The sequence below is a fragment of the Pongo abelii genome, chromosome 8 (assembly GCF_028885655.2).
Source record: "Pongo abelii isolate AG06213 chromosome 8, NHGRI_mPonAbe1-v2.0_pri, whole genome shotgun sequence".
Taxonomy (NCBI): domain Eukaryota; kingdom Metazoa; phylum Chordata; class Mammalia; order Primates; family Hominidae; genus Pongo; species Pongo abelii.
The window spans coordinates 138192478-138216775 of record NC_071993.2 but is presented as its reverse complement, the minus strand read 5'-3'; positions in this window follow the sequence as shown (position 1 = coordinate 138216775).

Below are 24298 nucleotides of genomic sequence, written 5' to 3'. Positions count from 1 at the left end.
GATCAGCCCTGGTCCCGACATTGTCGCTCACCTCACCTTCCATGTTGGGTGGCCCCTGGGGGTTCCAGGGCCGTCGCTTAGCTCAGGCCATTTTTGATGCAAGCTGCCCTCCTACCTGGCCGTGACCTGTGGAGTTGGAAGGACCTGTGATGGTGCTGCCAGAGCCAGACTCTGGAGGAGCAAGTGCTGATTGTGGATTAGCAAGGGGCTGTCAGGAAAGCGAGATCTCCCTGTGATTTGAACAGGGATCTATTAATGGATCTATTAATGGATGACTACCCCAGGGGATAGGAGTCTGGAGGCTGCTGAGTTCAGATCACTGAATAGCATAGGGATAGCAGGTGACAGCAGCAGCCAGCGCCCCCAGGGCTCCAGAGAGCATCCAAGGAAAAGGCCTCCCCACTAGGGCGGAGGGCTGCACCCCTTTGAAGAAGGCATAGCTGTGGCTTGGTGTAAGGAGATGCGTAATTGAAATGCTGTGTGATGGGACTTGCTGGAAACCCCACCCTGGGGTGCTGGGGACAGTAAGTGTGTCTCATTAGGAGGACTCTGCCCAGAGCCCCCAGGGAGGGCTATCGGGGTGGGGGAAGCTGCAGGTGCCTGTTAGGGCAGGGCTGCAGGATTGAAAGGGAGGAGCTTCTGGGGCCCCCGTGGGTTTTGCAGGAAGGCAGTGCCCTCTCCTGCCACCCACTGTGATCCATTTGCAAACTGCTGCTGCTGGCTTCTTGCCCTGGTACAGGCTGACAACCCTAGCACAGAATACCCAGGGACTACAACCTGCATGGCCCCTGACTGCTGTCCTACCCACCCGACACAAAACCGCAGGTGCACAGCAGCGTTTCACTTAGAGTGGCCACAGCATGGGCAAAGAGGCCCTGACCAGTCCGGGGAGACTCAACTCATGGTCCCAGCCCCACCCATGCCCACAGTGCCGCCTCCTGCTGAGCTCCTGGCCCCAGCCCCGCCCCTGCCCACAGTGCCGCCTCCTGCTGAGCTCCTGGCCCCAGCCCCGCCCCTGCCCACAGTGCTGCCTCCTGCTGAGCTCCTAGTCCCCCGCTGACAGAGGAGGGAAGGTGCTTGCTAGGACTCACGGGGGAACCCCCAGCTCTGCTGGCTCCAGACACCAGTCATGGCCTGGTCCGGAGTGGTACTGATGGCTGTTGTGAAGGAGGAGTCTCAGTGAGTGCCCTTGAGCTGTAGAAACCACCACTTTGTAAACCTTATCCTCGTCTCTGTGAAACGGGAGCACTGGCTTATGGGCTGGGGTTACTGGGTGTCTACTTCAAGCAAGATATGAGGAGGTCTGGGAATTGTTGGGATACCCATCAGTCTCCAATGCGGAGATCTTCAAGTCCCATGTGCTTGGGAGACCCCCTTCGCCAGGCACACTCTAATACCAGGGGAGAAGACAATGGTCCTAGGCCATCATCCCGTGTCTTTGCCTCACTACCCTGATTCTTACGCATTGGGCCAACTTCAAAGTGACCGCAGGGGCAGGGATGAAGGGTCTGCATGGGCTTTAGGAGAATTGCTCAGGGACGGGGTGGAGCTACTGCCACGAAAGGCCAATGTTCAGTCTCATCGATGGCCCCTTTGCTGGGTTAATCATGTAGAATTGTCTCATTAATGAGGAAGCAATTTCTTCTCATTCGATTACCTCCCCAGAGGCAGATGTTCCTTCCCTGCCTGAAGCGCTTCTACCATCATCACAACGGGATTCCTCCAGGATGGCCTCCATCTCCAGGGCTGCCCGCAGGATGTCTTGTTGAGCAAGGGATTCATCGCAAGTGAAAGCCGTTGCAACAGTGAGCTCAGAGCCACCCGACTCAGTGGTGTTCCCCTGTGCCCACCCCCACAGCAGCTGCCTTGATAAAGTCTGGAATGACCTCCGACGGCCTGGATGTGGTGCCGCCTGGGCGACAAAACCCTGAGGGTCTGGTGGCTGCGGGTTATGGTGCCCGCCTGAGCCCAGCAGCCTGCAAGAGGCTGCATCTCCCCTGGAACCAGGTGCAACAAGGGGAGGTGGGAGTGGCCCCTTCGGTCATTCGACTCAGTAACCTACTTAGGAAATCTTTATGTCCATCCCCACAGCCCCGGGCTAGTGAGTGTGAAGAGCCTGTTGCCCAGGGGCAGAGTTTGCTCACCATCTTGGTTCTGTTCAATTGGAGGCCGTGGCAGCTTCCTGCTATGCGGACCCCTCCTGGCTCTGAAGCAGGAGGTGGAGAAGGTGGCTGCTCAGCTGGCTGGGGTGAGTTCTCCCAATTCCACATAATGAGGACTCGGAGAACCATGACTGGACCCTGGGGGATTTGCTGGGCATCTTTAGTACCACTCAGTGCTTGGCACTGGTCGGCAGGAAACTCATCAACTCAGAAAGTCAGGAGTGGTGAAGACTTGGAACCCACAGAAAAGCAAGCTTGGCTCACCCATCACGTGGTTTTGGGTAAAAGGAGCCTGAGACGGACGTGGAAGCAGTGATTCTTGTCTGAGGGCTCATGGCTGTCTCTGGAAATAGGACCCAAGCAGCTGAGCTTTTCCGTGGATCACGTTTCCCCCTTCCTCTCCCCCATTATCTCACTCAGCCCACTGCCCCGGGTCTCTGCTGCGGACCGTGCAGTGTCGCCTCCATGGATTCTCCCACACTGGGGCTGGGGCCCGTCCTCATCAATGCCTGTGAGTGCACTGCGGGGTGAGGGGCCCGAGCTCCATAGTTTCTATTCGTCCCCAAAGATCCTCTCCCAGGGGGTTCTGCCCCGCCCTGTGCCCGCCGAGTCTCCCACAGCAAGGCTCTGGGCCCTCTTCCTTCCTGCTCTTGACTGGTTCTGTCAATGGGAGGCAGCAGCAGAAAACAGTGGGGGGGGGGTCGGGGAGAGAGTTTGGGGTGCCAGTTCCCCCTCTCCCCTGCTGCCTGCCCACATTGATTCCTTTGCCCAAGGCCACAGCTCTGGTCAGGGAGCCGTGGAGGGCTCCATGGACTTTGGAGCCACAGCTCACATGGACTTTGGCAACAGCGGCCTTTCCCGCTCCTTCAGGCCTGGGCCGGAAGCAGCATCTGCGGTGGCTTTTCCCAGGCACTCTGCCCTCTCTGACTTCCCTCAGTGTTCGGGGTCACACTCTGGTAAGCCTCCTCCGTCACCCCTATCGAGTGGCTATCTGTGGGCCGTCAGTGCCGTGACCCTCTATTCCTCACCATCATTTCCATTGTCGCCCAGATGGTAATTATCTAACGCTCACAACGAGGCACAGGTACACCGGAAATGATGTCAGCATGAGCACATGGGAAGGCCACCATTCTAGCTGTTTTCATGAATGTGGAAGGATCCATACTCCCTCAGTGCTTAGGAATACACGAGTGTCCCCGGCCTAGAGGAAAACTCCCAGGCATTTTTGCTTTTCATCCGAATATTCAGGGACCTTCTATGTTAGTTCATACAGCCATGATTATGAATCTAAGAGAATTAAATGATTGAAAGTCTTGGCTACCTGAGTGATGGAGCTATCTGCATGCTTATGGTTGTATCTACCTGCACGCCCATCTGTGGGCCCATCAGCAATGCTGTGGAGATGAAGGGGGAACATGGGTATAATTAGGGACGTGTTCAGGGAGAAAACGAGCTCTGAAACCCCACGTGGTGTCTATAGGGAGTGCATTTCCAATGTTCTTCTACTTTAGGGGCTGTAGATAAAAGTAACCTTTATAGTTTCAGTATGTATTTAAGATATTATAGAAAAACATTATTAGGTTATAATTTCATTTTTCCATGTTACACTTTCATTTTCAATGCCACTAACATAACTTGGATGAACTTGATAATAACCTCTTAGGATTTAGCAGGAAACTAAAATATTCTATTAGAGTGTCCATCAGAAATCACTGAATCCCACTTAGGACCAGCAAGAGAGCGGAAGGAGAGGCAGTCGCTGGCCTTGGTCACGAGACAGAAGCTTCCCTCCAAGCTCCAGAGCCCAAGAGCTTCCTGCGGCTGTCGGCTGGCTGGGCCCACCCGCCTCTCACCTTCCTGGGGCCCTTGGCCTTTCACTAACCCCTGCCACCCTCCCCTCGCTCCTCGCTCATCCTCCTCTCAGACTCTGCCCTTCTCTCGGACTTGCCCCTGGGGTCTCAGCTCAGGGGTTCTCTGCCCACCCTGTCCCCACCCCAGCCACCTCTCTCTGCCTGGGAGTTCTCAGCTCCTCCTGGTGCTGCCAGATCTGCCAGCCCCTCCACATGTCAGAGCATGCCCCTTGCCCGTCACCTGCTCTCCGGCACCCCCTGCTCTGTGGGGAGGCCCTCACAGGGAGGATGAGGGGGCCCTGGGCCTTCCTGGCCTCGAGCAGTCGTGACCAGAGGAGAAGCGTGGCGTGACGGAGATGGATGAGCCTGCGCGGACTCACGCCCCTGCCGTTTCTTCACAGATGGTCAGGACACACTCCTTTACCGCGGTTCACTCAGTGTTCCGTTCGTTTTCTTACTAAATGTTTATTGTTGCTACTGTTTATTTTCTTGTTGCTTTGTTCGAATGATCTGCTTCAAACAATCCATTAACAGTAATAAGAGGAAGTTGTATTGCCCCAAAAATACTTACCTTTTTTTTGTTTGTTTGCTTGTCTTTTCTCCATTAAGAACGTGAAGTGTGTTGCAGGTGAAAAACTCCTACTTGTAAAACGCTGTCAGCATAATGAAGTCGTGCCCTTGGCGGGCCTGCGGACATGAGGAGACCCTTGAAGATCGGCCTTTGTAAAGTCACTGTGCTCTCAGGCACAGGCAATGAGGAGGGAGGGCCATCCCCATGAGAACAGGGACAGTGGGGGACAGAGGACAGCAGTGGGGTGAGGGGGCACAGAAAACAGGGATTCAGACAGCTGCTTGGGAGAGCAGAATTCAGAGCAAACAGAGAATTGTTTCCATACAGTTTTAGTTTAGTCTTCGATTGAATCCGTTCCTGCCTCCAAGCTCTATTTTCCAAGACTCAATCTTTAAAAATTGCATTACACTTAGAAATCATTTGGGGATCTTAAAATAATGCGTATTTATTGTATTGGAGGTGAGGGAGTGGAAGCCATGTGGAAATAGCCTCTCCTGGGGCTCCGGTGGCTTCTCCAGGCGTAGGGCCAGCAGTGTCTATCCACACAGTGCAGGCTGTGCTCCCCGCTCACCACTGCATGCTTTACAGAGACACATGGACATACCCCACAGCCCACGTGCTCCCCTTGCCATGGCCATGACGAGGGGTGGGGTCTGCGTTCCTTCCCCATGAATCCAGCAGGGACCGGTGACTTCTTTCAACCAGAGAGCATGAGGAGGATGCATGTGACTTGCCCGGCCAGGCTCTGAAAGGAGGCAGCGTCTGCCTGGCTCCTCCTTGCCCAGGACAGTCTCCTGTGGGAGCTACCATAGTGTCAGGAAGCCCTGGCTGCATGGAGAGGCCCCGGCTGAGGCCTCAGGAGACATGAGCTAGTGTGGGAGCCTCCTAGGACCCCAGCTCCCAGCCCTTGAAGGCACCTTCTGACACTGAGCCGGGCAGACACCGGCTCCACATTGAGCCCTGCGCAAAGCGCACACCCAGGAGCAAAATCAAAGGGGTCATTGTTTAAGCTACTGTTTGCAGGTAATTGGTGCACAGTCATTGTAAGTGGAACATGCTCCTATTTCCAAATGACCGTGACCCTTGATCTGTAACTAATCCGAAAACTAATCATAGTGAGTAATTGAGCAAATGCTCATTCTAGACCAGGTGTGGAGCTCAGTCCTTTCTTCCTTGACTCATTTTGTCCTCTCAACAGTCCTTTGAGGTAAATCCTGTTGCCACTCGCACTTCGCAGAAGACTCTGAAGTTTAGAAAGAGTGAGCAATTTGTCCAAAGTCTGGGTAATAGGGACCCAGCCAGAACTTGCACAGAAGCCTGTTTGACTCCAGATGCGCAAACCACACACTGCGCTGGACGCTGGGCCTCTCCCAGGGCACTCGGGGCTCTGGCTTTGTGGGAAGTAACATCCCTTCCTGCAGGCGCTCATTCCTTTATTCCTTTGGCATGTGCCCTGCGTCTCCCGGGCCGGGCACTGCTGGAAGGGAGCCTCGGAAGCCTGGTCTTCAAGCAGCTCAGAGATCATCAAGCCACTAACACACAGGGTGGCACATGCTGCCTGGGAGTGTGCAGGGGGACTGTGGGAGGGGAGCAAGCGGGGAGAGCGAGGGGGACAGACAAGTCCTGAGGCTGAGCTGGGGGAACTCAGGAGCAGAGCCTTCCAGGCAGAGGGGGCCACTCACACTGAGGATCTGAGGACGGTAACAAGATCTGACCAGGGAAATGCCAGCAGCAGCCATTCCCTCAGGGTGCATCTTGTCAGCTGCATCTTTGGTGCTCTGCCTCTGAAAGTCACGGGACCCATGCTGAACAGCTGAGACATGACACAGGCCAACCAGGAGCTTCTCAAAATCCCTTCAATGTACGTCATGGAGAGCGAGACAATACAGTAAGTGTCACATTCCTTCATTTGTTCAACAAATACTGATGAGCTCCTAAGATGTGCTGGGCACTGTCACCAACACAGAGGCTCCAGCAGGAAACAGGATGGTGCGGGTCTTCCTTTTGGGGAACTTGGACCTGGGGAGGAAGGCGGAAACCAGATGGACAAGTGCACAGTGCTCCAGGCTGCTATAACCCCTTACCCTACCCCAGGGTGCTTAAAACCACAGGACTTTAATTCTCATGGTTCTGGAGTCTAGAAGTTGAAGATCAAGGCACCGGCAGAGTTGGCGTCTGGTGAGGGCCCCTTCCTCATAGACGGGGCCCTCCTGGCTGTGTCTTCACAGGGCAGAGGGGGCGAGGGAGCTCTCTGGGGCCTGTCTGATAAGACACTGATCCCATTCCTGAAGGCTTCACCCTCATGACTTAATCACCTCCCAAAGGCCCCACCTCCTCACACGATTACCTTGGGGTTTGGTTTCACACGTGAGTTTTTGGGGGATGCGCTCAGGCCACTGCAAATCACATGATTCGAGATGAGGATCATGAGGGGAACAGAGGCCGGGACGCAGGTGCCTGTATGTAGCTGCCAGGCAAACGGCGTCTCCAGGCCTTTGCCCGCGAATCTTCTCCTCCCTTGAGTCACCAGCTGAGACAATTGCTCTGGCACACCCCTGGGGGCTGCGGCCCATCCTCATGACGAGCCTGAGTGATGGTACAGGCATCTCAGACAAAATGCCATCGTCAGACCTCCCTCCTGGAGGTGAAGGGCCAGCCCACATCACCCTGCGCTGCTCTGTGCCCAGGGCCTCACATGGCTCTGATAAGGGCATGGTGGTTTCCGGTGTTGGTCGTGGGGCTGGAGAGCCTGAGTTGTGACAGCTTGTCTGAGCTACCATCTCCCCATTTGCTCGTTGGGTGCACTCACAGCTCTGCCTCTTAGAGGGCACTGGTGAGCGTGATACAGAAGCATGTCTGGAATAGCCCAGCAGGTTACGGCTGACACGATGATCCTCTTCAGCTTCTTCCAAGGCATAGAGAAGGAAATTAGGTGGAGCATTGCCCACTGCACTGCAGAGGTGAGTCCCCTGGAGACCCCAGTCACCTCTGGCAGTGTCTCTCTCTCCCAGGGCAGTTGAATTGATGGGGGTCTGGCCCCTAGCTGGACAGGCAGGCAGGGGATCATAATGCAGCTGCCTCCTGAGAGTGGCTCTGGCTCTCGGGGGATATGTCCCACCACACTGCACTCAGAGCCAATGTACAATCTGAGCGCTTCCTTTCTGAGGAGGAGGCTGGTGGCCTGGGAAGCAGAGGGTTTGCCCTGACCTATGGCTGCTCAGGCTTCTAGGGGCAGACCCTCACAAGAAGACAAGACCTGCCCAGACGCTCTTTGGCAAGCAGAGCTCAGAGCAGAGATGACACCACCTGTGAGCCTCCAGTCATCGCAGAGGAAGCTGAAGTCTGGGACGTTCATCTCTACCGTGGGGGTGGTCCTTCCCACGAGCCCCTGTCCTCAGGGCCGTTAAGCCAGTTCTGTTCCCTGCTCAGCAGTTCAGTCAGCACTATGGACAATTGCCCCATTTTCTCCCTTATTCTTCCAAAGCTCCCTCTTCCCGTTCCCACTGGTGCCTCTCTCCTTAGATACACGAGCACCCCCTGCCTCATTGGAACCGAGTCCTGCAGGTTACTAACCTTTCTCTCGGCAGTGACCTGGGCCATCTTGTCTCTGATCCGTCCCATCCAAGTTCATGTCGTGTTGAGTTTGGGGAGCAGTCGCGGGGTCATTCTCGCGTTTGGCCCCTGCCCTGCATCCCATTACACAGGATCTATTCCCTGTGGTTGGGATGTCAGCAACCTCTTCAGCAAGAGAGGGCACATGGGTGACTGAATGGATCAATTGCCTGCGTGGGGAATGTGTGGCCAGATGGACACCGCACAGCCTAATTCCCGATCTAATAAACCCCTATCTGGAACGGGATGGGAATTGTAAAGCCAATTAGCTGTGTACCGTCTCTCTGTAGACTTAGCATACAGGCACTGGGGTTTTCCAATGCAGTGTGTGTCAGGCAGTGTGTGAATGTGCAGCAAGAGCCCAGGCCATCCTGAAATGATGAATTACTTCCAGCCCAGTCACCTCATCCAAATACTCTCAACCCGCCGCGACCTTGGTTTGCAAACCACAAATGAAAACAGCTGCTCTCTTGCTCTGCCGGCATATCTCCTCCACACATAAAAGTTGGTTATCAGATGACTTTGCCAACTCATTCCCTTCAAAGCCTGGTGCAGGTATTTTGCTCTGGGCACTGCTAGAATAACCCACAAACAGAGATTGTGCTGAAATGAAGCTGTTCCATAAATGAGCAGCTGAATAGCAACTTCCTCTCTATCCTGCCCAGGTCAGTGCGCAGCCTGCCCAAACGTGGACAGACGCTGCGCCTGCAGCACCTATGCCCGCTGAACTCTTGACAGCCGGTCTCTGAAACCAAAGCAGACACTTTTAGAAAAGGCTGAAATGATGGCGGGTATTCTCCAGGCTCCCAGAATTTGGAGGAGGAGCTGAGATGGGGCTTAGGGGTAAGACGAGTGTTCCTACATGGGCAGACAGAGCCTAAACTACAGGGCTGCTGTTTTCCATGTGGCCATCCTGGATTTATCCTTGGGCTGGTATGATGGGGGAATCTGAGGTGTCCCAAGAGTGGAAAAGCGGGTTTCCTTTGTAGAGATCAGCCTGACACAGGATGCAGTCCTCTCCCCGCCACCCCACCTGCCGCCCCACCGGCCTCGGGCCACAATCCCACCACTACTCATGGAGAAGCTCTGTGTCCGGCCACTGGTTTTCACTCCCAGCGTCCCAGATGCCCTCGTTCAGAGCAGCTCAGAGCTCCCATCAGGCAAAGGGAGCAGCATCCATCAGGCAAAGCCTCAGGCCGGGGGCCCTGTGACCACAAGTCCAGCCTCCAGCCAGGTGAGTGCTGCCTTCTACACTGGCCAGTCCTCCTCCACCTGCCCCGCCCCGACCCATGCTGCCTTCTACACTGGCCAGTCCTCCTCCACCTGCCCCGCCCCGACCCATGCTGCCTTCTACACTGGCCAGTCCTCCTCCACCTGCCCCGCCCCGACCCATGCTGCCTTCTACACTGGCCAGTCCTCCTCCACCTGCCCCGCCCTGACTCATGCTGCCTTCTACACTGGCCAGTCCTCCTCCACCTGCCCCGCCCTGACTCATGCTGCCTTCTACACTGGCCAGTCCTCCTCCACCTGCCCTGCCCTGACCCATGCTGGGCAGCCTGCAGGGACTCCATCTTGGGGACAGCATAGATCTTCCAGCAGCTTCTGACCTCAGGCAGAGAGGTGCCCTTCCTGTTGGTCGGGAGGTCCTGACTGCAGGCTCCAGCCGGCCACCCTGGCAGGAACTGGCCAGTCTGGGGACAGGTGGCTGGGTTGCTCTTTGGCCACTGAACTTGGCCATTTGCTGTTTTAAAATTTTTGACAGAATTGGGGTAGAGAGGAAAGGAAAATAAGAAAAGAGTAGCCGTGGTCAGATTTCTCATTTTCATGAATTGCCTCTAAGCTTGTTGGAACAGCCCAGGTGACCCTCCTGCTATGCAGGCCAGGAGCCCAGTGTGCCCACCACATCTGCCTGTATGAGAGGCCTAGAGACTGAGGCATTGTGTTGCACTCTCCCAGCCCCGTCAGCCAAGCAAGCCTCACTCCAGCTCTTGCCCTGCAAGGCCACCCCAGACTGGTGCCCCTGTGGGGACCACTGACCCTGGGATGCCCCATGGACTTGCCAGGCTGAGAGACACCTGCTGACATTCAAGGTCAAGAGGGGTCTGAATACTCCCCCCATGCTGGGCTCTCTTCCTGCTGCCCAATCCAAGGCCTGTCTCCTCCAGAGCCTTTCCAGCCTCCATCTGCTGGGAGAAGATGAAACAAGGAACGTTGGCCTTGGCCTTGAGCTCAGTTCACTCCTGGGCAGAGCTTCTCCCATTGCAGAATGTGTGCTCATGTGAGTGCACCCCTCTGCTGGAGTTCCAGACACAGGGGTCACAGCAAGGCTTCCACTCACAGGTCTGTAGCAACTACATAAGCACCAACTGTCCCGCCCACCAAGAATGCATGCCTCGCTCAGATCAGGTGGAGAATGTTCACTCAGAGCGATGCTTGTTTTCTGGTTTTGGCTTTTTCTTTGCTCTTACGATCTGGCATATTTCCTGTGAGGTGGTTGTCTGTAAAGAAGGAAGCTCGCTGCACACAGGCTCGGGGCCAAACTACGACATTTCTGCCACCTGCTCCAGCATCCCACCCTCTCTCCTGGAACCAGGAGATCCAGCTAGGATCCAGCCTCATCTCCTCTGCCCACCGGGATTGCAAGCCAAGATTGTCTAAGGAAAAAAGGTGGAGCGGGGGTCGGATTGGCCGGTTGGAGCAAGAAGACCTTCTAAACAGAACTTTTTATTTCAGAAATGCTTTTGTTGGACTAGCAAGAAGAGAACGTCCTCTTGGGTTTATGTGCCTCTGAGGGCAGGGCTTGGGATCAAGCACTCTGCATCCCCAGCCTGATGGGAGAGCTCCCGGAACTGAGCTGGGGCCCAGCAAAGCAGTATGGAGCCACTGGGGCTGAGCCCCTCCCTACTGATGTGTGTGTGTGTGTGTGCATGCACATGTGTGAACATGTACCATGTGTGGGTGTGGGTGTGTAAGTGCACATGTGTGTATGTGTGTATGTGCATGCACTGTGTGTGTGTGTCTCTGAACAGCCCCATTGCTCTAAAATAGCCTGCCTCTCTCTACATACGACCCCCAGTGGCTCCTATTCAGGCAGACCCTCCCCTGGGAGGCTGGCATGAGGGTTCATGTCACAGACAGAATGCATGAGAGCCTCCACATCTCTGAATCTCCAGCAACCCTACCTGGATGTGTCAATTCCATAAACTCCTGTCCATGACTCATTCCTGGGGAACCAGGTCTTGGGCCTGCCTGGCATCATTTGGGGAGATAATCTCTACCCCAAGCAGTTAGAAATCAAGGAAACAGAAACAAATCAGATGATTTTTCCTACCAGAGGACAAATTCTTTCTCTAGACTTTTAGAGTGCAGCGTTGGCTTCAGTGGGTGATTTTACTTGATTCGTCTCCACATCCATCCGAGATAGATCTCTCCCATTTCAGTCCTCTAATTCTGCTTGAGAAGTGGAGAAATGTGGGCGTCCATATGCTTTTTAAAATAAATCACCTTCTGGCAAAGTATGCTGAGAAATGAATCATTTTTACTACCATTTCAACTCCCTCCACTTCTCCAAAATGCACATTTCATAACAAAGTCAGAGATCTGCACCCTCAATTTTTTGTAGCTCAGGCTAATGGAATTGAAATGCTCTCTTGATTCCAATGTATTTGTGAATGCGCCGTCTTTGCCTACTTCATCTTTTATATAATACACTGCCCTCTGAGATACGAGAACAGGAGTCCTCATCTACTTGTGGATTCTAAGGGCGGAAATCAGCATATTGCCTTCGGTGGCTGTTTCCCTGTATGTTGAGGAGCCGCCCGTCTCTGTCCTGATTGTTTTCTGTTTCTCTTGGGTGGGGCTCCCTCCAGGACTCTGGCAGAAAGACAAGCTCTGTGCATGGCTGTGCTCAGGGTCAGAGAGAGCTCCACTGTAGCTCATGTTCACTGCCACTAAATTTTGGCTAAATCACAAGACAAGGACCATAATGGGAAGACATAAAAGAGGCCCACAAAACACTCACAATTTTGGGGTTTTATTTAGGACATAAAAGAAATATTTATTGCAGTCCTACACATAGTAAATATCTCTTGCCATTTGCGTCATCACTTTGCAACTTACACCATATTTTAGAAATGGAAATGGCCCATAAAGGCCCCAACCATTCCGCTACGAATGTGTCGACATAGCTCGGTGCCTTGGAAGTGGAATGAAGTTTGCTCTGCCCTTGCTCCACAGCCATGGGCGCTTACAGCCTGGCAGTAAATTGCTCCTCATCCTGGCTCATTCCATCCCCTCTTCCTCCACCAACTGGGACTTCAACAGCCAAGACAATTTATCAGAAAGGCGGGACAGCAGACCTAGGGTGCCAACCAAGGGAACTGCTGTCCAGGTGGGGTCACTCAGCTGCCTGTGATCCAGGAGAGGTCACCTGGCTGCCTGGACTCCAGTGGGGTCATCTGGTTGCCTGGATTCCCTGCCTCCACCTCATCTCCCTGTGTGATGGCCAAACAACGGGGTTGCACATGGCGATTTAGCACAACAGATACGGAGCACTGACCAATGCCAGAGCCTATTATGTTCTGGGGTCAGACATGGAGCTGCCTTGGCTCCTGCCCTTGAAGAGTATAAAGTAGAGCCAAAGCAGACATGAGCACAGGGCTGTCCTAGCTCAGCAGACGTGAGCACTGGGCCGTCCTAGCTCAGCGTGTCCAACCTGTGGCAGTAGGACACCAGCAGCGATGCAGCTCAGCAGTGCAAAGGCCGGCCCTCTGCCCGGCGGTTCTCGAAGCGATCAAGGTGTTAACTTAGGTCATCCTCATGCACACCAGTGGCACAGTCAAGGGGACTGCCCCATTATATATACAGGAGGAATGAGACACAGAGAAGCAGTGATTGCTCAGGCTAAGACACAGACAGGCTGCCTCAAGGACCCGCACATCCAGCCACTGCTCTTGGCCCCACAGCAATAATACGAGAGGCGCAATCCCCAGAGACAGTTTCCTATGCACAGGCACTGGCTGTTTCCATCCACAGAGGTCAGTCCTCTCCTCCAGCGTTTATGATGCTCTAGGGGCAGTTCATATGCCCCACTGAGGCTTAGACAGGAGAAGTAACTCGCCCAGAACAACCTATGTTAAACCTCAGTTTTCCCCCAGAGCCCACAGATGAGTCAGAGTTGTCTAGAAGTGGAGCTTGTGGGGTCAGAGAGCACTGGTGGTTCTCAGGGGTGCTGGGGTAAGTTCTTTAAACGTTTAGAAGCTCAGATTCTTCTCCCACTGGGAAGGGTGCCTATGTTAAGGGGGCTGCAGGAGCAGGGTGAGGAGTTTCCTGTGGAGATGGCTGGCACAGAATGGGCTCTGCAGTGCTGTGCACCACGTGGAAATCTTGTCCCCCAAGGGGTCATCATCATTACCTGAGAAGGGAACCAGGCTCTGGGCAGTGCTGGTCACCACCTGGAAAGCTTGTCCTCCAAGGCATCACCATCACCTGGGAAAGGACCCGGGCTCTGGACAGTGCTGGGCACCGCGTGGAAAACTCGTCCCCCAAGGGGGTCATCATCTTTACCTGGGAAGGGACCCGGGCTCTGGGCAGTGCTGGGGACTATGTGGAAATCTTGTCCCCCAGCATGTCATCATCACTCAGGAAGGGACCGGGACTCTGGTTCCACAGTCTAGGTGCAGCTGGCTCCACTGAGGCCAGGAGGCACAGGGTGGGCAGTGATGGAGGAAGACAGAGGGGAGTGGACAAAAGGCGCCCCAGGTGCTGGGATGAGGAGCTGGGACCCTTGGGATGCAGCTATCTCTTTCTGCCTCCAAGACTGCAACCTGGAGGATACCGCTGAGCTGCGTGGATGCTGACGCTCTCATCCCGGAGCAGAGCAGGTGCCTGGCCCAGAGAACAGGTATACTGGTGCACGGAACCAGGGCAGGACCCTGGGCTCTGGGCTTCCCCAGGCGTGGCTGGTACCCAGGGCCTGTGGTGGGGATGGGGGATGGGGAGCCAGCCTCAGCCAGCCTGAGAGGAGAGGAGAGGGGACTGTCTTCACACCATGATTGCTGCATTTAATTGCCCCTGCAGAAGTATTATTATAATCCTATTTTCTTATTTTTCAGGCTGAGATAGGATAGAAAATATATAACCTGATTATGCACCATATAACGTATTAAGCCAGGAAGGTCTTATAATTAAAACATTTAGAAAGAACTATCCAGGGAGGTAGTTAAAATCTGTTTAAATCCTTATCAAATAATGAAATTTCTTCAGGAAAAAAACAGCCTCTTAGCTATGTGTTCACCTCCATGATCATCTGTGGTTTTAGCATGAGGCTAGAGACATAGTTACATGAAAATACTGAGGGCTTAAGAGTACTTTTTGGCACAGCTGCACAATCAGACTGGGTACAGTGCGGCTCCGAAAGGCTCTGCAACTGCGTGGAGGTGGGTGGCTTCACGGGGCCCAGAATCCCTGCCCACCCTATCCCCACCCAGCACCCTCCCAGCAGTAGGCACTGCCTCCTCCCCAGCAGGACTCAGTCTCACTCCAAGGCAAAAATTGGGGGGCCTGCCCGGAGAGCAAGGTTAGAGCTGCCCTGTCCTTGGGTCCCCTTTGGGCTTTTGGGTGCCATCTCAGCTCCTTCCCATGGACTTCCTTGCTCACCCTGTGGGCACCTGTCACAGTCAGTCCTGCCTCCTGGCTGCCCTGGTTCCATGCATCAATGTACCTGTCCTCCGGGCCAGGCACCTGCTCTGCTCCGGGGTGAGAGCATCCTCATCTACACAGCACAGCTGCGTCGTCCAGGCTGCAGGCCTGGAGTTGGAAAGAGATGGATGCGTCCCAGGGGGCCTTTTGTCCACTCCTCTCTGTCTTCCCCCATCACTGCCTGCCCTGTGCCTCCTGGCCCCAGTGATGCCAGCTGCACCTAGATCGTGGAACCAGCCTCAGCAGTGGCATAGGCTCAGCCTCCTGAAATAGATCCCTCTTGACCACTCCCAAAGGTGCAGCCTCCATGGGGGAGTCCTAACTCACACAGCCTGTCCCACACAACAGCTCTCAGACTTCTTCTGTGTCAGAGAAACAGTGCAAGGACAGAGAGCTTGTACCTGCTGCTTAGAAAGCTCAGCACCTGGCCCACCAACAGGTCCACCCCTGGCTGCTCATTTGTGATGCCTGGTTCTACAGATCAGTCCCAGCCCCCGGCCATACAAGTTGCTGGTCCCTTCCTGCCCTCCCCAGGCCAGGACAGGGAAGACCCCACCTTTCTGTCCAACCTCCACCAAAGCCTGCTCTCCAGAGCTCCCCCCAGAGCCAGGCTGCCCGGCTTCTCCCTGGCTTTTCCTGCAAGGCCTTTGGGAAATACTCCCTCACCTGACTCATGATGCAGGGCCTGCGGAGAAGTTTTTTGTTTTAGTTTGTTTAGTCCATCCCCTGGCTCTGTAGAAGCAGTCCAGAGAATTGGAGTGACCCTCATGGGCAGAATTGGGGTGCACAGGGGTGGAGGGGGCATCATGGGCAGAAGTGGGTTGCAGAGGGGTGGAAGGGCCATCCTAGGCAGAATTTGGGGGCAGCCCAGGCCCCCGCTTCTGCCATTGTCCTCGGCTCTGCATCCTGAGCTCCATGTGGAGCTGCTTTGGAAAGGGCCAGCCAGGCATTGCACAGGGGCCCAGGTGGACATCCCAGTGGGAACCACATCCCGGTGGGAACCGCATCCCGGGGGGATCCCCCGGTGGGAACCGCACCCCAGTGGGAACTGCATCCGGGTGGGAACCGCATCCGGGTGGGAACCGCTTCTGGGTGGGAACCACATCCCGTGGGGAACTGCATCCCGGTGGGAACTGCATGGTGGGCACTGTCTTCTAGCCTCCTCCAAGTGTCACTGGGGGAAAGAAAACCAGGTCATTTCAAGAGGCCTTGTTGAATGCACAGAACTAGAGGAAGCCTGCTTATCTCTGTAGGTGTTTCATAAACTGATCACCTTTTCAGCTATGATGCACCAACAGAGAGGACATTTAGGAGCAAAGACAAAGGGAGGGGAGGGGACGCCCCCCAGGCTGAGCACTGGCGATTTACAGGGGCCAGGATTTGGAGAGGCTGCATTTCCAGTGGGCTCTGACTACCTCTAGGTTCCTTAACTCGGGAACTAACTGAGCTTGGAGTAGTAATCAGGCCATAATTAGCTGGGTGAGCAATGATTCACCCTGGCCCATGAGCAAGAAAGGGCTGCGCCCAGTGCACGGAGGCCTAAGGCTGCACGGAGACCCAGGCTCGGGAGCCCGGACCCAGGTGCGCCCAGTGCACGGAGGCCTAAGCAAGGCTGCACGGAGGCCTAAGCAAGGCTGCACGGAGACCCAGACTCGGGAGCCCGGACCCAGGTGCGCCCAGTGCACGGAGGCCCAGACTCGGGAGCCCGGACGCGGGTGCGCCCATTGCACGGAGGCCTAAGAAGGCTGCACGGAGACCCAGACTCGGGAGCCCGGACCCAGGTGCGCCCAGTGCACGGAGGTCTAAGGCTGCACGGAGACCCAGACTCGGGAGCGCGGACCCAGGAGCGCCCAGCGCACGGAGGCCTAAGGCTGCACGCAGACCCAGACTCGGGAGCCCGGACCCAGGGGATGTGAGGCTGACACTCTGAAGGTCAGTGATTGATCTTGACCTGCAGAAGACCTAGACTAGGTCATGATTGCATCTGAAACCTTTATCCTTAGTTTTTCTGGACAACTCTTTGATTTACTCAATGGGATATTGGCCTGGGAGGAGTGAGGGCCTTGGAGGATTTTCCTGATAGAATTTCTCAAACATGTAGAAGTGGAGAGAAAATGACCTGGGTTCCCACATCAGGAGCTGCCAGACTCTGAGTTCCGTCACTGTCCTACCCCTCCCAACCCCAGGCTCCCGGCCCCCATGCCCTGGGCACCCCAGAGTTGGCCACCAAAGACAAGGGCTCTGAGCTAAGACAGAGCCATTGCCCACCCGATGACAGGGAGGAGTCCTCATTAAGGTTTCCCCACAAGTCCTCACGCCCTTGCAGGAGTCTCCAGGGGAAGAAACCCCTGCCCCTGGTTCATCCCAATTGTGCTCCTGAGGGATATGGCAGAAAGAGGGCAAGGTCCCCACAGCCAAACATCCCTGCACAGCCATGTCTGAGGAATGGCTCCGGGAGCTTGGGACCAGACTTCGTCTTTGCTCAAATAAGCCGTGGTGTTCGTTAGTTCTCCGTGAGAACAGGTGATGTCACCTGAGAAGCAGCTGAAGCTTGCATTCCATCCAAACCACGTCTCCCCCAGCAGCCTCCACCTCCTGGAGGGCCACAGAAAACCAGCACACTGGACATACCTCGTCTGCCATGAGCTGACTGGTTCCACATTTGTTTTCATTTCCAGCGTTATTTGCCTGGTTGTTTAGGTTGCCACTGTGCTGGGCAGACTGGTTTCCATCCAGATAAAACTAATTTGGAGCCCACACCTGCCTCCCTCTTGGTGAGACAGATTTCAGCCACATGCAAAGTCCACTGGTCCATCTGGGTCCAACCTCCCACGGTTCAGCTGGTTTCTTGGTCAGCAGTTTCTCCTTCCCACCCTCCAACCACGCAGTGTCAACCAGCCTTCCTATTGTTTTCTGGAGTTTAAAATCAGCTGCCCAAAATATAAAATGCAATGAAGGTCCAATAACAAGATTTTACAGCTTTACTGCTTTAGAAGTTTACACATTTACAGCTTTGGAAAAGTTTATTGATACCCTGCAGAGCTGTTGCACAAAATATCGATGACTTGAAAGTAAGTTCTTTTTTCCTTGTAGTTTTCTTTGCAAGAGAGACACATTGTGAGCATGCTAGATTAAAGGGAAGTCAGAAGGCAGGAACAGAATGCAGCCCAGAAGCCTCCGGGCCCAGGAGCTTGCATTGTGACCAGAGTCTGACTGGGAGTGAGACTCCTGGCAGCCAGGGTTTCCTGATCGTCCCCATGACAAGCCCTGCCCTGAGCACCTTGGGAACAGGGCACGTGGCTGGCTCCAGGGATCCCATGGGCCAGTGCCTTCAGGGTTGTTGGGTTGGCAGGGGAGGCGGAGCACCGGAATCAGAGTCCAGTTCTAGCTTTGGGGAGGGGGAGCACCGGAATCAGAGTCCAGTTCTAGCTTTGGGGAGGGGGAGCACCGGAATCAGAGTCCAGTTCCAGCTTTGGGGAGGGGGAAACACCGGAATCAGAGTCCAGTTCCAGCTTTGGGGATCAGAGTCCAGTTCCAGCTTTGGGGCCACCAGGGCTGTGGGGCAGCACACACGCTCCCAAGGAAAGGCCTTGGAAGGAAGTGCTGAGGGCCGTCCAGTCGGGACAGAGTGGGTTGGGGCCTGCCCGAGGACACGGGGCTGGGCATCCGCCTAGTGGGAGCGAGGCTGGAGGGAGTAGTCTGGAGCTGGAGGGCCACACGCCTGACAGTACACAGCCAGGGGGCTGCGTGTGTGGCCCTTGTGTGAGCTCCAGGCCCCTCCCATCCAGATCCTGCCCATCCAGAGGGGTTCTGGGCTCTTCTGTTCACAGCCCAGGCTGCTGTCTGCTCCCAAGGGGCCACAGTGGTTCCTTCTGCTTCACAGGGACACATTGAGTCCCCTTTCCCCCCGATGGAGTCACAGGGTTGGAGGCCCTGATGGAGGCAGGCACACGTGCTCAGTGGGGCTCTAGGGAAGGCAACTCCCAGAAGCAGCAGGGGCAGGCCCCTCCTGGGGTCAGGACTGCGCCCGTCCAGGGGGCCTGGCTGCTCTCAGCCACATGTGTTCTCCTAGACATCCCCAGCCTAGGATTTTTCTCTGCTTTTCTCATTTTTCTAGACAAACTTTAGTCCATGTGGCCTGGACAAGTAGATAGCCGCAGAGGCAGGACCAGACTGGGCAGGTGAGGGAGGGTTCAGGCAGCACGAGTCCACCCAGGACAGGGACCAGATGCTGCACGGCCTGAGATATGCGGCCTAAACATGCAGCAGACAAACGAGAAACACTGGAAAGGGACTCACGTATGTGTGTGTGTGTGTGCCCGCGGATATGTGTGTACATGTGCATGTATGTGTATGTGTGTATGTATATGTGGGTGTTCAGGTATGTATGTACATTTGCATGTGTATGCAGGTACGTCTATACGTGTGTGTTTTTGTACGTGTGTATGTGTGTGCCTGTGTGTTTAGATGTGTGTATGTGTGTAAGTCTGTGTGCAGGTATGTGTACATGTGCATGTGTATACGTGTGTATGTGTGTGTTTTTGTAGATGTGTGTGTGCAAGTGTGTGTGTACATCTGCATGTGTGTACATGTGTGTATGTTTATGTGTATGTGTGTGTTCTGGTATGTATGTACATATGCATGAGTGTGTGTTTATGTAGATATGTGTGTGTGCAGGTGTGTAGTTTGTGCATGTGTGTATGTGTGTGCATGTGTATGTGTGTACGTGTGTGTTCAGGTATGTGTGTACGTGTGTGTATGTGTTTGTGTATGTTTATGTATATGTGTGTTTGTGTATATATGTGTGTACAGCTATGTGTGTACATGGGCATGTGTGTATGTGTGTGCATGTGTGTTTATGTAGATATGTGTGTATACTTGTATATGTAAGTACATGTGTATATGCATATGTGCAGGAGTGTGTACTTGTGCATGTGTGTATGTGTGTATTTTTGTGTGTGTGCGTGTGCGTGTGTGTGTGTGTGTGTACTGGGCGGCAAGGGGAACAGCTCCGGATGGTGGAGGACCTGTCCACACTCAGATGCCAGGTTCCACTTCTAGGCCACAGCATAACAAGACTTGAGGTTTTCTGACTATGGGAAAAACAGACCCCTGGATGTGTGTTTATTCAACAAGTGACACACTACACGCCGCTTCTGCCCACTCCGGGGTATAGATATTATTAAATGCATAATCTCTTTTTGAAATATTCATTTTATTTTGCTATAAAAACTTTTAATGAGCACATAAACCTCAACATCACGTAGCTGTTGTGTAAATGGAGTCGTGAGCATGTAGGTTAGTGTGAACAATATTACAAGCATATTTTAGAAGAATATGGCTTAGGGAACGGGATGCTTTTGAAGAACCTCTAACTGGGGATTGAAGACCAGCCACAGGGTTAGAGGCAGGAAGGGCTTGCTGACGGGAGTGGGCCGGGGGCTGGGGCTGGGAGGCTTGGCCTAAGGCTGGTGAGGATAACTTCAAAGAGGCCATGAAGCCCTCTGCATTCATTTTCTACGGCATCTTCTCAAAGAACTGGGTGCCCTGCCAGTCTGAGTCAGCCTCTGCCGCAGACACTCGCTCCTCTGCAGGGTTCTGTCCTTACAACCCAAATTGTCCCTGACTCACCTTTCATATCCATGATTAAATAAATGTGCATGATAGTTCTTTCTTACCTAGTGTCTACTTAGAAAATGCTATAAACCTATAGAAGAGCTGACAAGTAATAAAATGAACCCTCACAGACTCTCAGCTTCATGCTTTTTAACATTGTTGCATTTGTGCACTCTATACATGTCCATATGTACATACAAGCGCACACACATGTACATTTTCACGAAGACATGTGGAGCGAGTGTAAGACATCATGACATTTTACCCTTGAATACGTCATCATCAGCGGGCATCTCCGATAATAAAGGCCCTTGCCCACCCAGCCAGAACACCATTGTCACAGTGAAGACTCTTTAACTCAACAAAGCATCTAAATAGTGCACATTCCAGTTTCATCTATGTTTTTTAACAATTACTTTTACGCTTTTTCTCCCAGGAGACAACCAAGTTTTACCCACTGCATTTGCTTGCCAGGTTTCTATGGACATTTTAAAATCAGAACTTTCCTCCCACACACACACTTGCCCCATTTCCTTTGTTTTCCTGACATTGGTTCTTTGGACCTCCAGCCCAGCATTTGGGATCGTCAGCTTCTCTTGAGGTGACTCACTCCAGGCCGGCCATTCTGCCCTGGTCGTCCCCGCCGGTGCTGGGCTCCTGTCATCATTCCCCATTGAGAAGGGCCTGGCCTCGCCTGTCCCAGTGCCGGCTGTGTGAAGCAGGACCACTGCTCCTGGTGTGAGGCCACCCCTCCTTGCTCCTCCTCCATGCAGTGAGCGCCATCCCAGGACTCTGAGGCTCTCGTACCCACCCCGCTAAGTGGCTCTCCAGGCTATTCTCAGCTCTTTGCTAACATAGAACACTGCTGCGAGGAATACACTTGTGCACGCGCTGGTTGGTGTTTGGAGACATTCACCTGTAAGGGAAATTCCTGGACATGCAGCTCTAGGTCAAAGGCACGTGCTTATGCTACCTCCTTAGAAGTCTTCTCATTCCCCTCCACGGTGCAGTAACATCCCTGCTCCAACCGGCACTGCATGGGGCGGCTTCCCCCAGCCTTGCCCATGGAGTGCTGCCAGCTGTAAATTGGCATCGATCTGAGAGGTGAGAAACAGCAGCAAAAGCAGCTTTCGCGTGTTCTCCCATCGTGAGTAGCGTTGTAAATATTTCTTCACAGTTCGATGTTTATCTTTAGCATTTGCTTATAGTCATTTTTACAATACAATTTAAAAAGCATATCATTGCATTTATCAACTTTTTTATTGTTTCTAAATGTTGAATCTTAATTAGAAAAGCTTTTCACCTATCCAGGCTAAAAAGGAATTCACCCATGCTTTTGCCTAATATGTGTGTGTATACATAATTCATGTATATTTTACATTTTACTTTTTGTCCAGCAAATAGTGTGAGTCGTGGATCCAATTTTCCAAGTGAATGTCAAGATTTTCTAGTGAATTTTTAAAAGTTAATATTTTCCTCAGATATTTGAGAGATGTCCTCTTTAACAGTATGCTCAACTTCCATATGTGTTCGGGTTTATTTATGGATTTCTATAAATTATTTTAATGTATTTATTGAGATGGATTCTCGCTCTGTCGCCTGGGCTGGAGTGCAGTGGTGCTATCTCAGCTCACTGCAAGCTCCGCCTCCCCGGTTCACGCCATTCTCCTGCCTCAGCCTCCCGAGTAGCTGGGACTACAGGTGCCCGCCACCACGCCCGGCTAAATTTTTTGTATTTTCAGTAGAGACGGGGTTTCACCATGGTAGCCAGGATGGTCTCAATCTCCTGATCTCGTGATCCACCCACTTCCACCTCCCAAAGTGCTGGGATTACAGGTGTTAGCCACTGCACCCAGCCTATAAATTATTTTTATTTCTTTCTTCTATTGGTCTGGTGGTTCATGTCCCACTAATACACTGTTTTAATCACAAAAGCTTTATTGTATTTAGTAACTTTACCATTGTTTTTTAAAATTTTTAAAAGATATTTTGCATTTGTTTTCATAAGAAATTTAGAATATACCTGTTTGGTTTCAGAAAAGAAAATTTATTAGCACTTTTATTGGTATTACCTGAAATATTTACATTAACCACCCAAAACTAGTATCTTTATTATTTAATTTAATTTAATTATTCATTTATTTATTCATTTATTTTGAGACAGAATCTTGCTCTGTTGGCCAGGCTAGAGTTCAGTGGCATAATCTTAGCTTACCACCACCTCCATCTCCTAGGCTCAAGCAATTCTCCTGCCTTCGCCTCCCGAGTAGCCGAGATTACAGGCATGTGCCACCATGTCTGATTAATTTTTGTATTTTTAGTAGAGATGGGGTTTCACCATGTTGGCCAGGCTGGTCTTGAACCCCTGACCTCAAGTGATCTACCCACCTCAGCCTCCTAAAGAGCTGGGATTACAGGCGTGAGCCACCATGCCCGCCCAAATTTTAAATAGTCCTACCCAACAATAGGAGATGCCTCTCCATTCAGGGAAATCCAAATTTTTAGGAATATTTAAAAGTTTTTTTCATATAAGTGTAGAGTTTTTAAAAACTTGCTTTTATGTATTTTTATTTTTATTGCTATTTGTGTTTTCTTATCCACTATATCATCTACTTGGTCATTGTTCGTATATATAAAGACTTTTTATTATTACGTTAATTTTATATCCTGATACTTTACTGATTTTTTATATTTGTTTTGCTTTTGTGTGGTTACATTCCAGTGTTAGTTTAGTAATTTTTTTTACCCTTCTTTCTCTTGGGTTTTCCGGAAATACGCTCATATCTCCTGCAAACAGAAAGGGTTTACATCCTGTCCCTCTTCTATTTCTCCCTGTCTGATGGCACAGGCTGACGCCTCCATTGTGCCCGCCAAGCTGGAGATGACTGGGACCTCATCTTACTGTAATAGGTTTTCCTGTTTGGTAGGAGCTTAGCTTAGAATTTTTTTTTTTTTTTCTGCCAAGGGCATTACCATAAATTCCTTTTTAACAAGCATTTTTGTGGCTGTTTGAATCAGGAAAGGGTGCTGGAATTTGGAGAAGCCACAAATAAAGCATCTTCGGTCAGGGCTATCCCAGGCCTGTCCAGAAACTGACCGTGGAGACTCCCCCAGCAGCTCCATTCCTTGGAGAACAGAGGGTGACATGGAAATGAGTGCCACATCTGTCTCACCTGCGGACGCACAGGTCCTGCGCCTGTGTGGCAGAGGGAGACGTGCTCCGAGGACACTGTGTTCCTGCGCTCAGGTGAGAACTTGTCATGAAGCTGCTGCAGGCACAGCACCCCGCCTTGCACCCTCCTACAACACGGGGGAAAACAGGGGATTCGAGTTAGGGCTATCTCTGCCTGAGTCTGCATGGCAGCAGAATTCAGCGATGGGTTATGTTATTAATTTCTAGACTTAATGCTATGTGCAGTCCTTTTTACGACAAGCTCTTCTTGGACCCCAGCGTTCTTAAAGCAGTGCTTGGGAGTGAGATTGGTTTGGGAGCTGATCAATAGCTTATCCCTCATCCGCCCACACGCCTCTCCTCCTGTCCTGCTGTTCTGGGGCTGTGAGCCCCTGGGGGAGATTTTAAGAAGCAGCATTCTGTCTGCACATCTCTCCCCATCCATGACAAGCCCGATGTGAAGGGGCCTCCTGAACCCTAACCCTGCTGTCTGGACACAGCCCCGGCAAGGGATTTTACTGGAAGGAGGGTCAGGACACTCCGTGTGGCTATTGCCAGGGCCTCACCTTAGTGAAGCCTCAAGGTTGACTCTGAGGCTTTATAGAGGTTTAGGCTA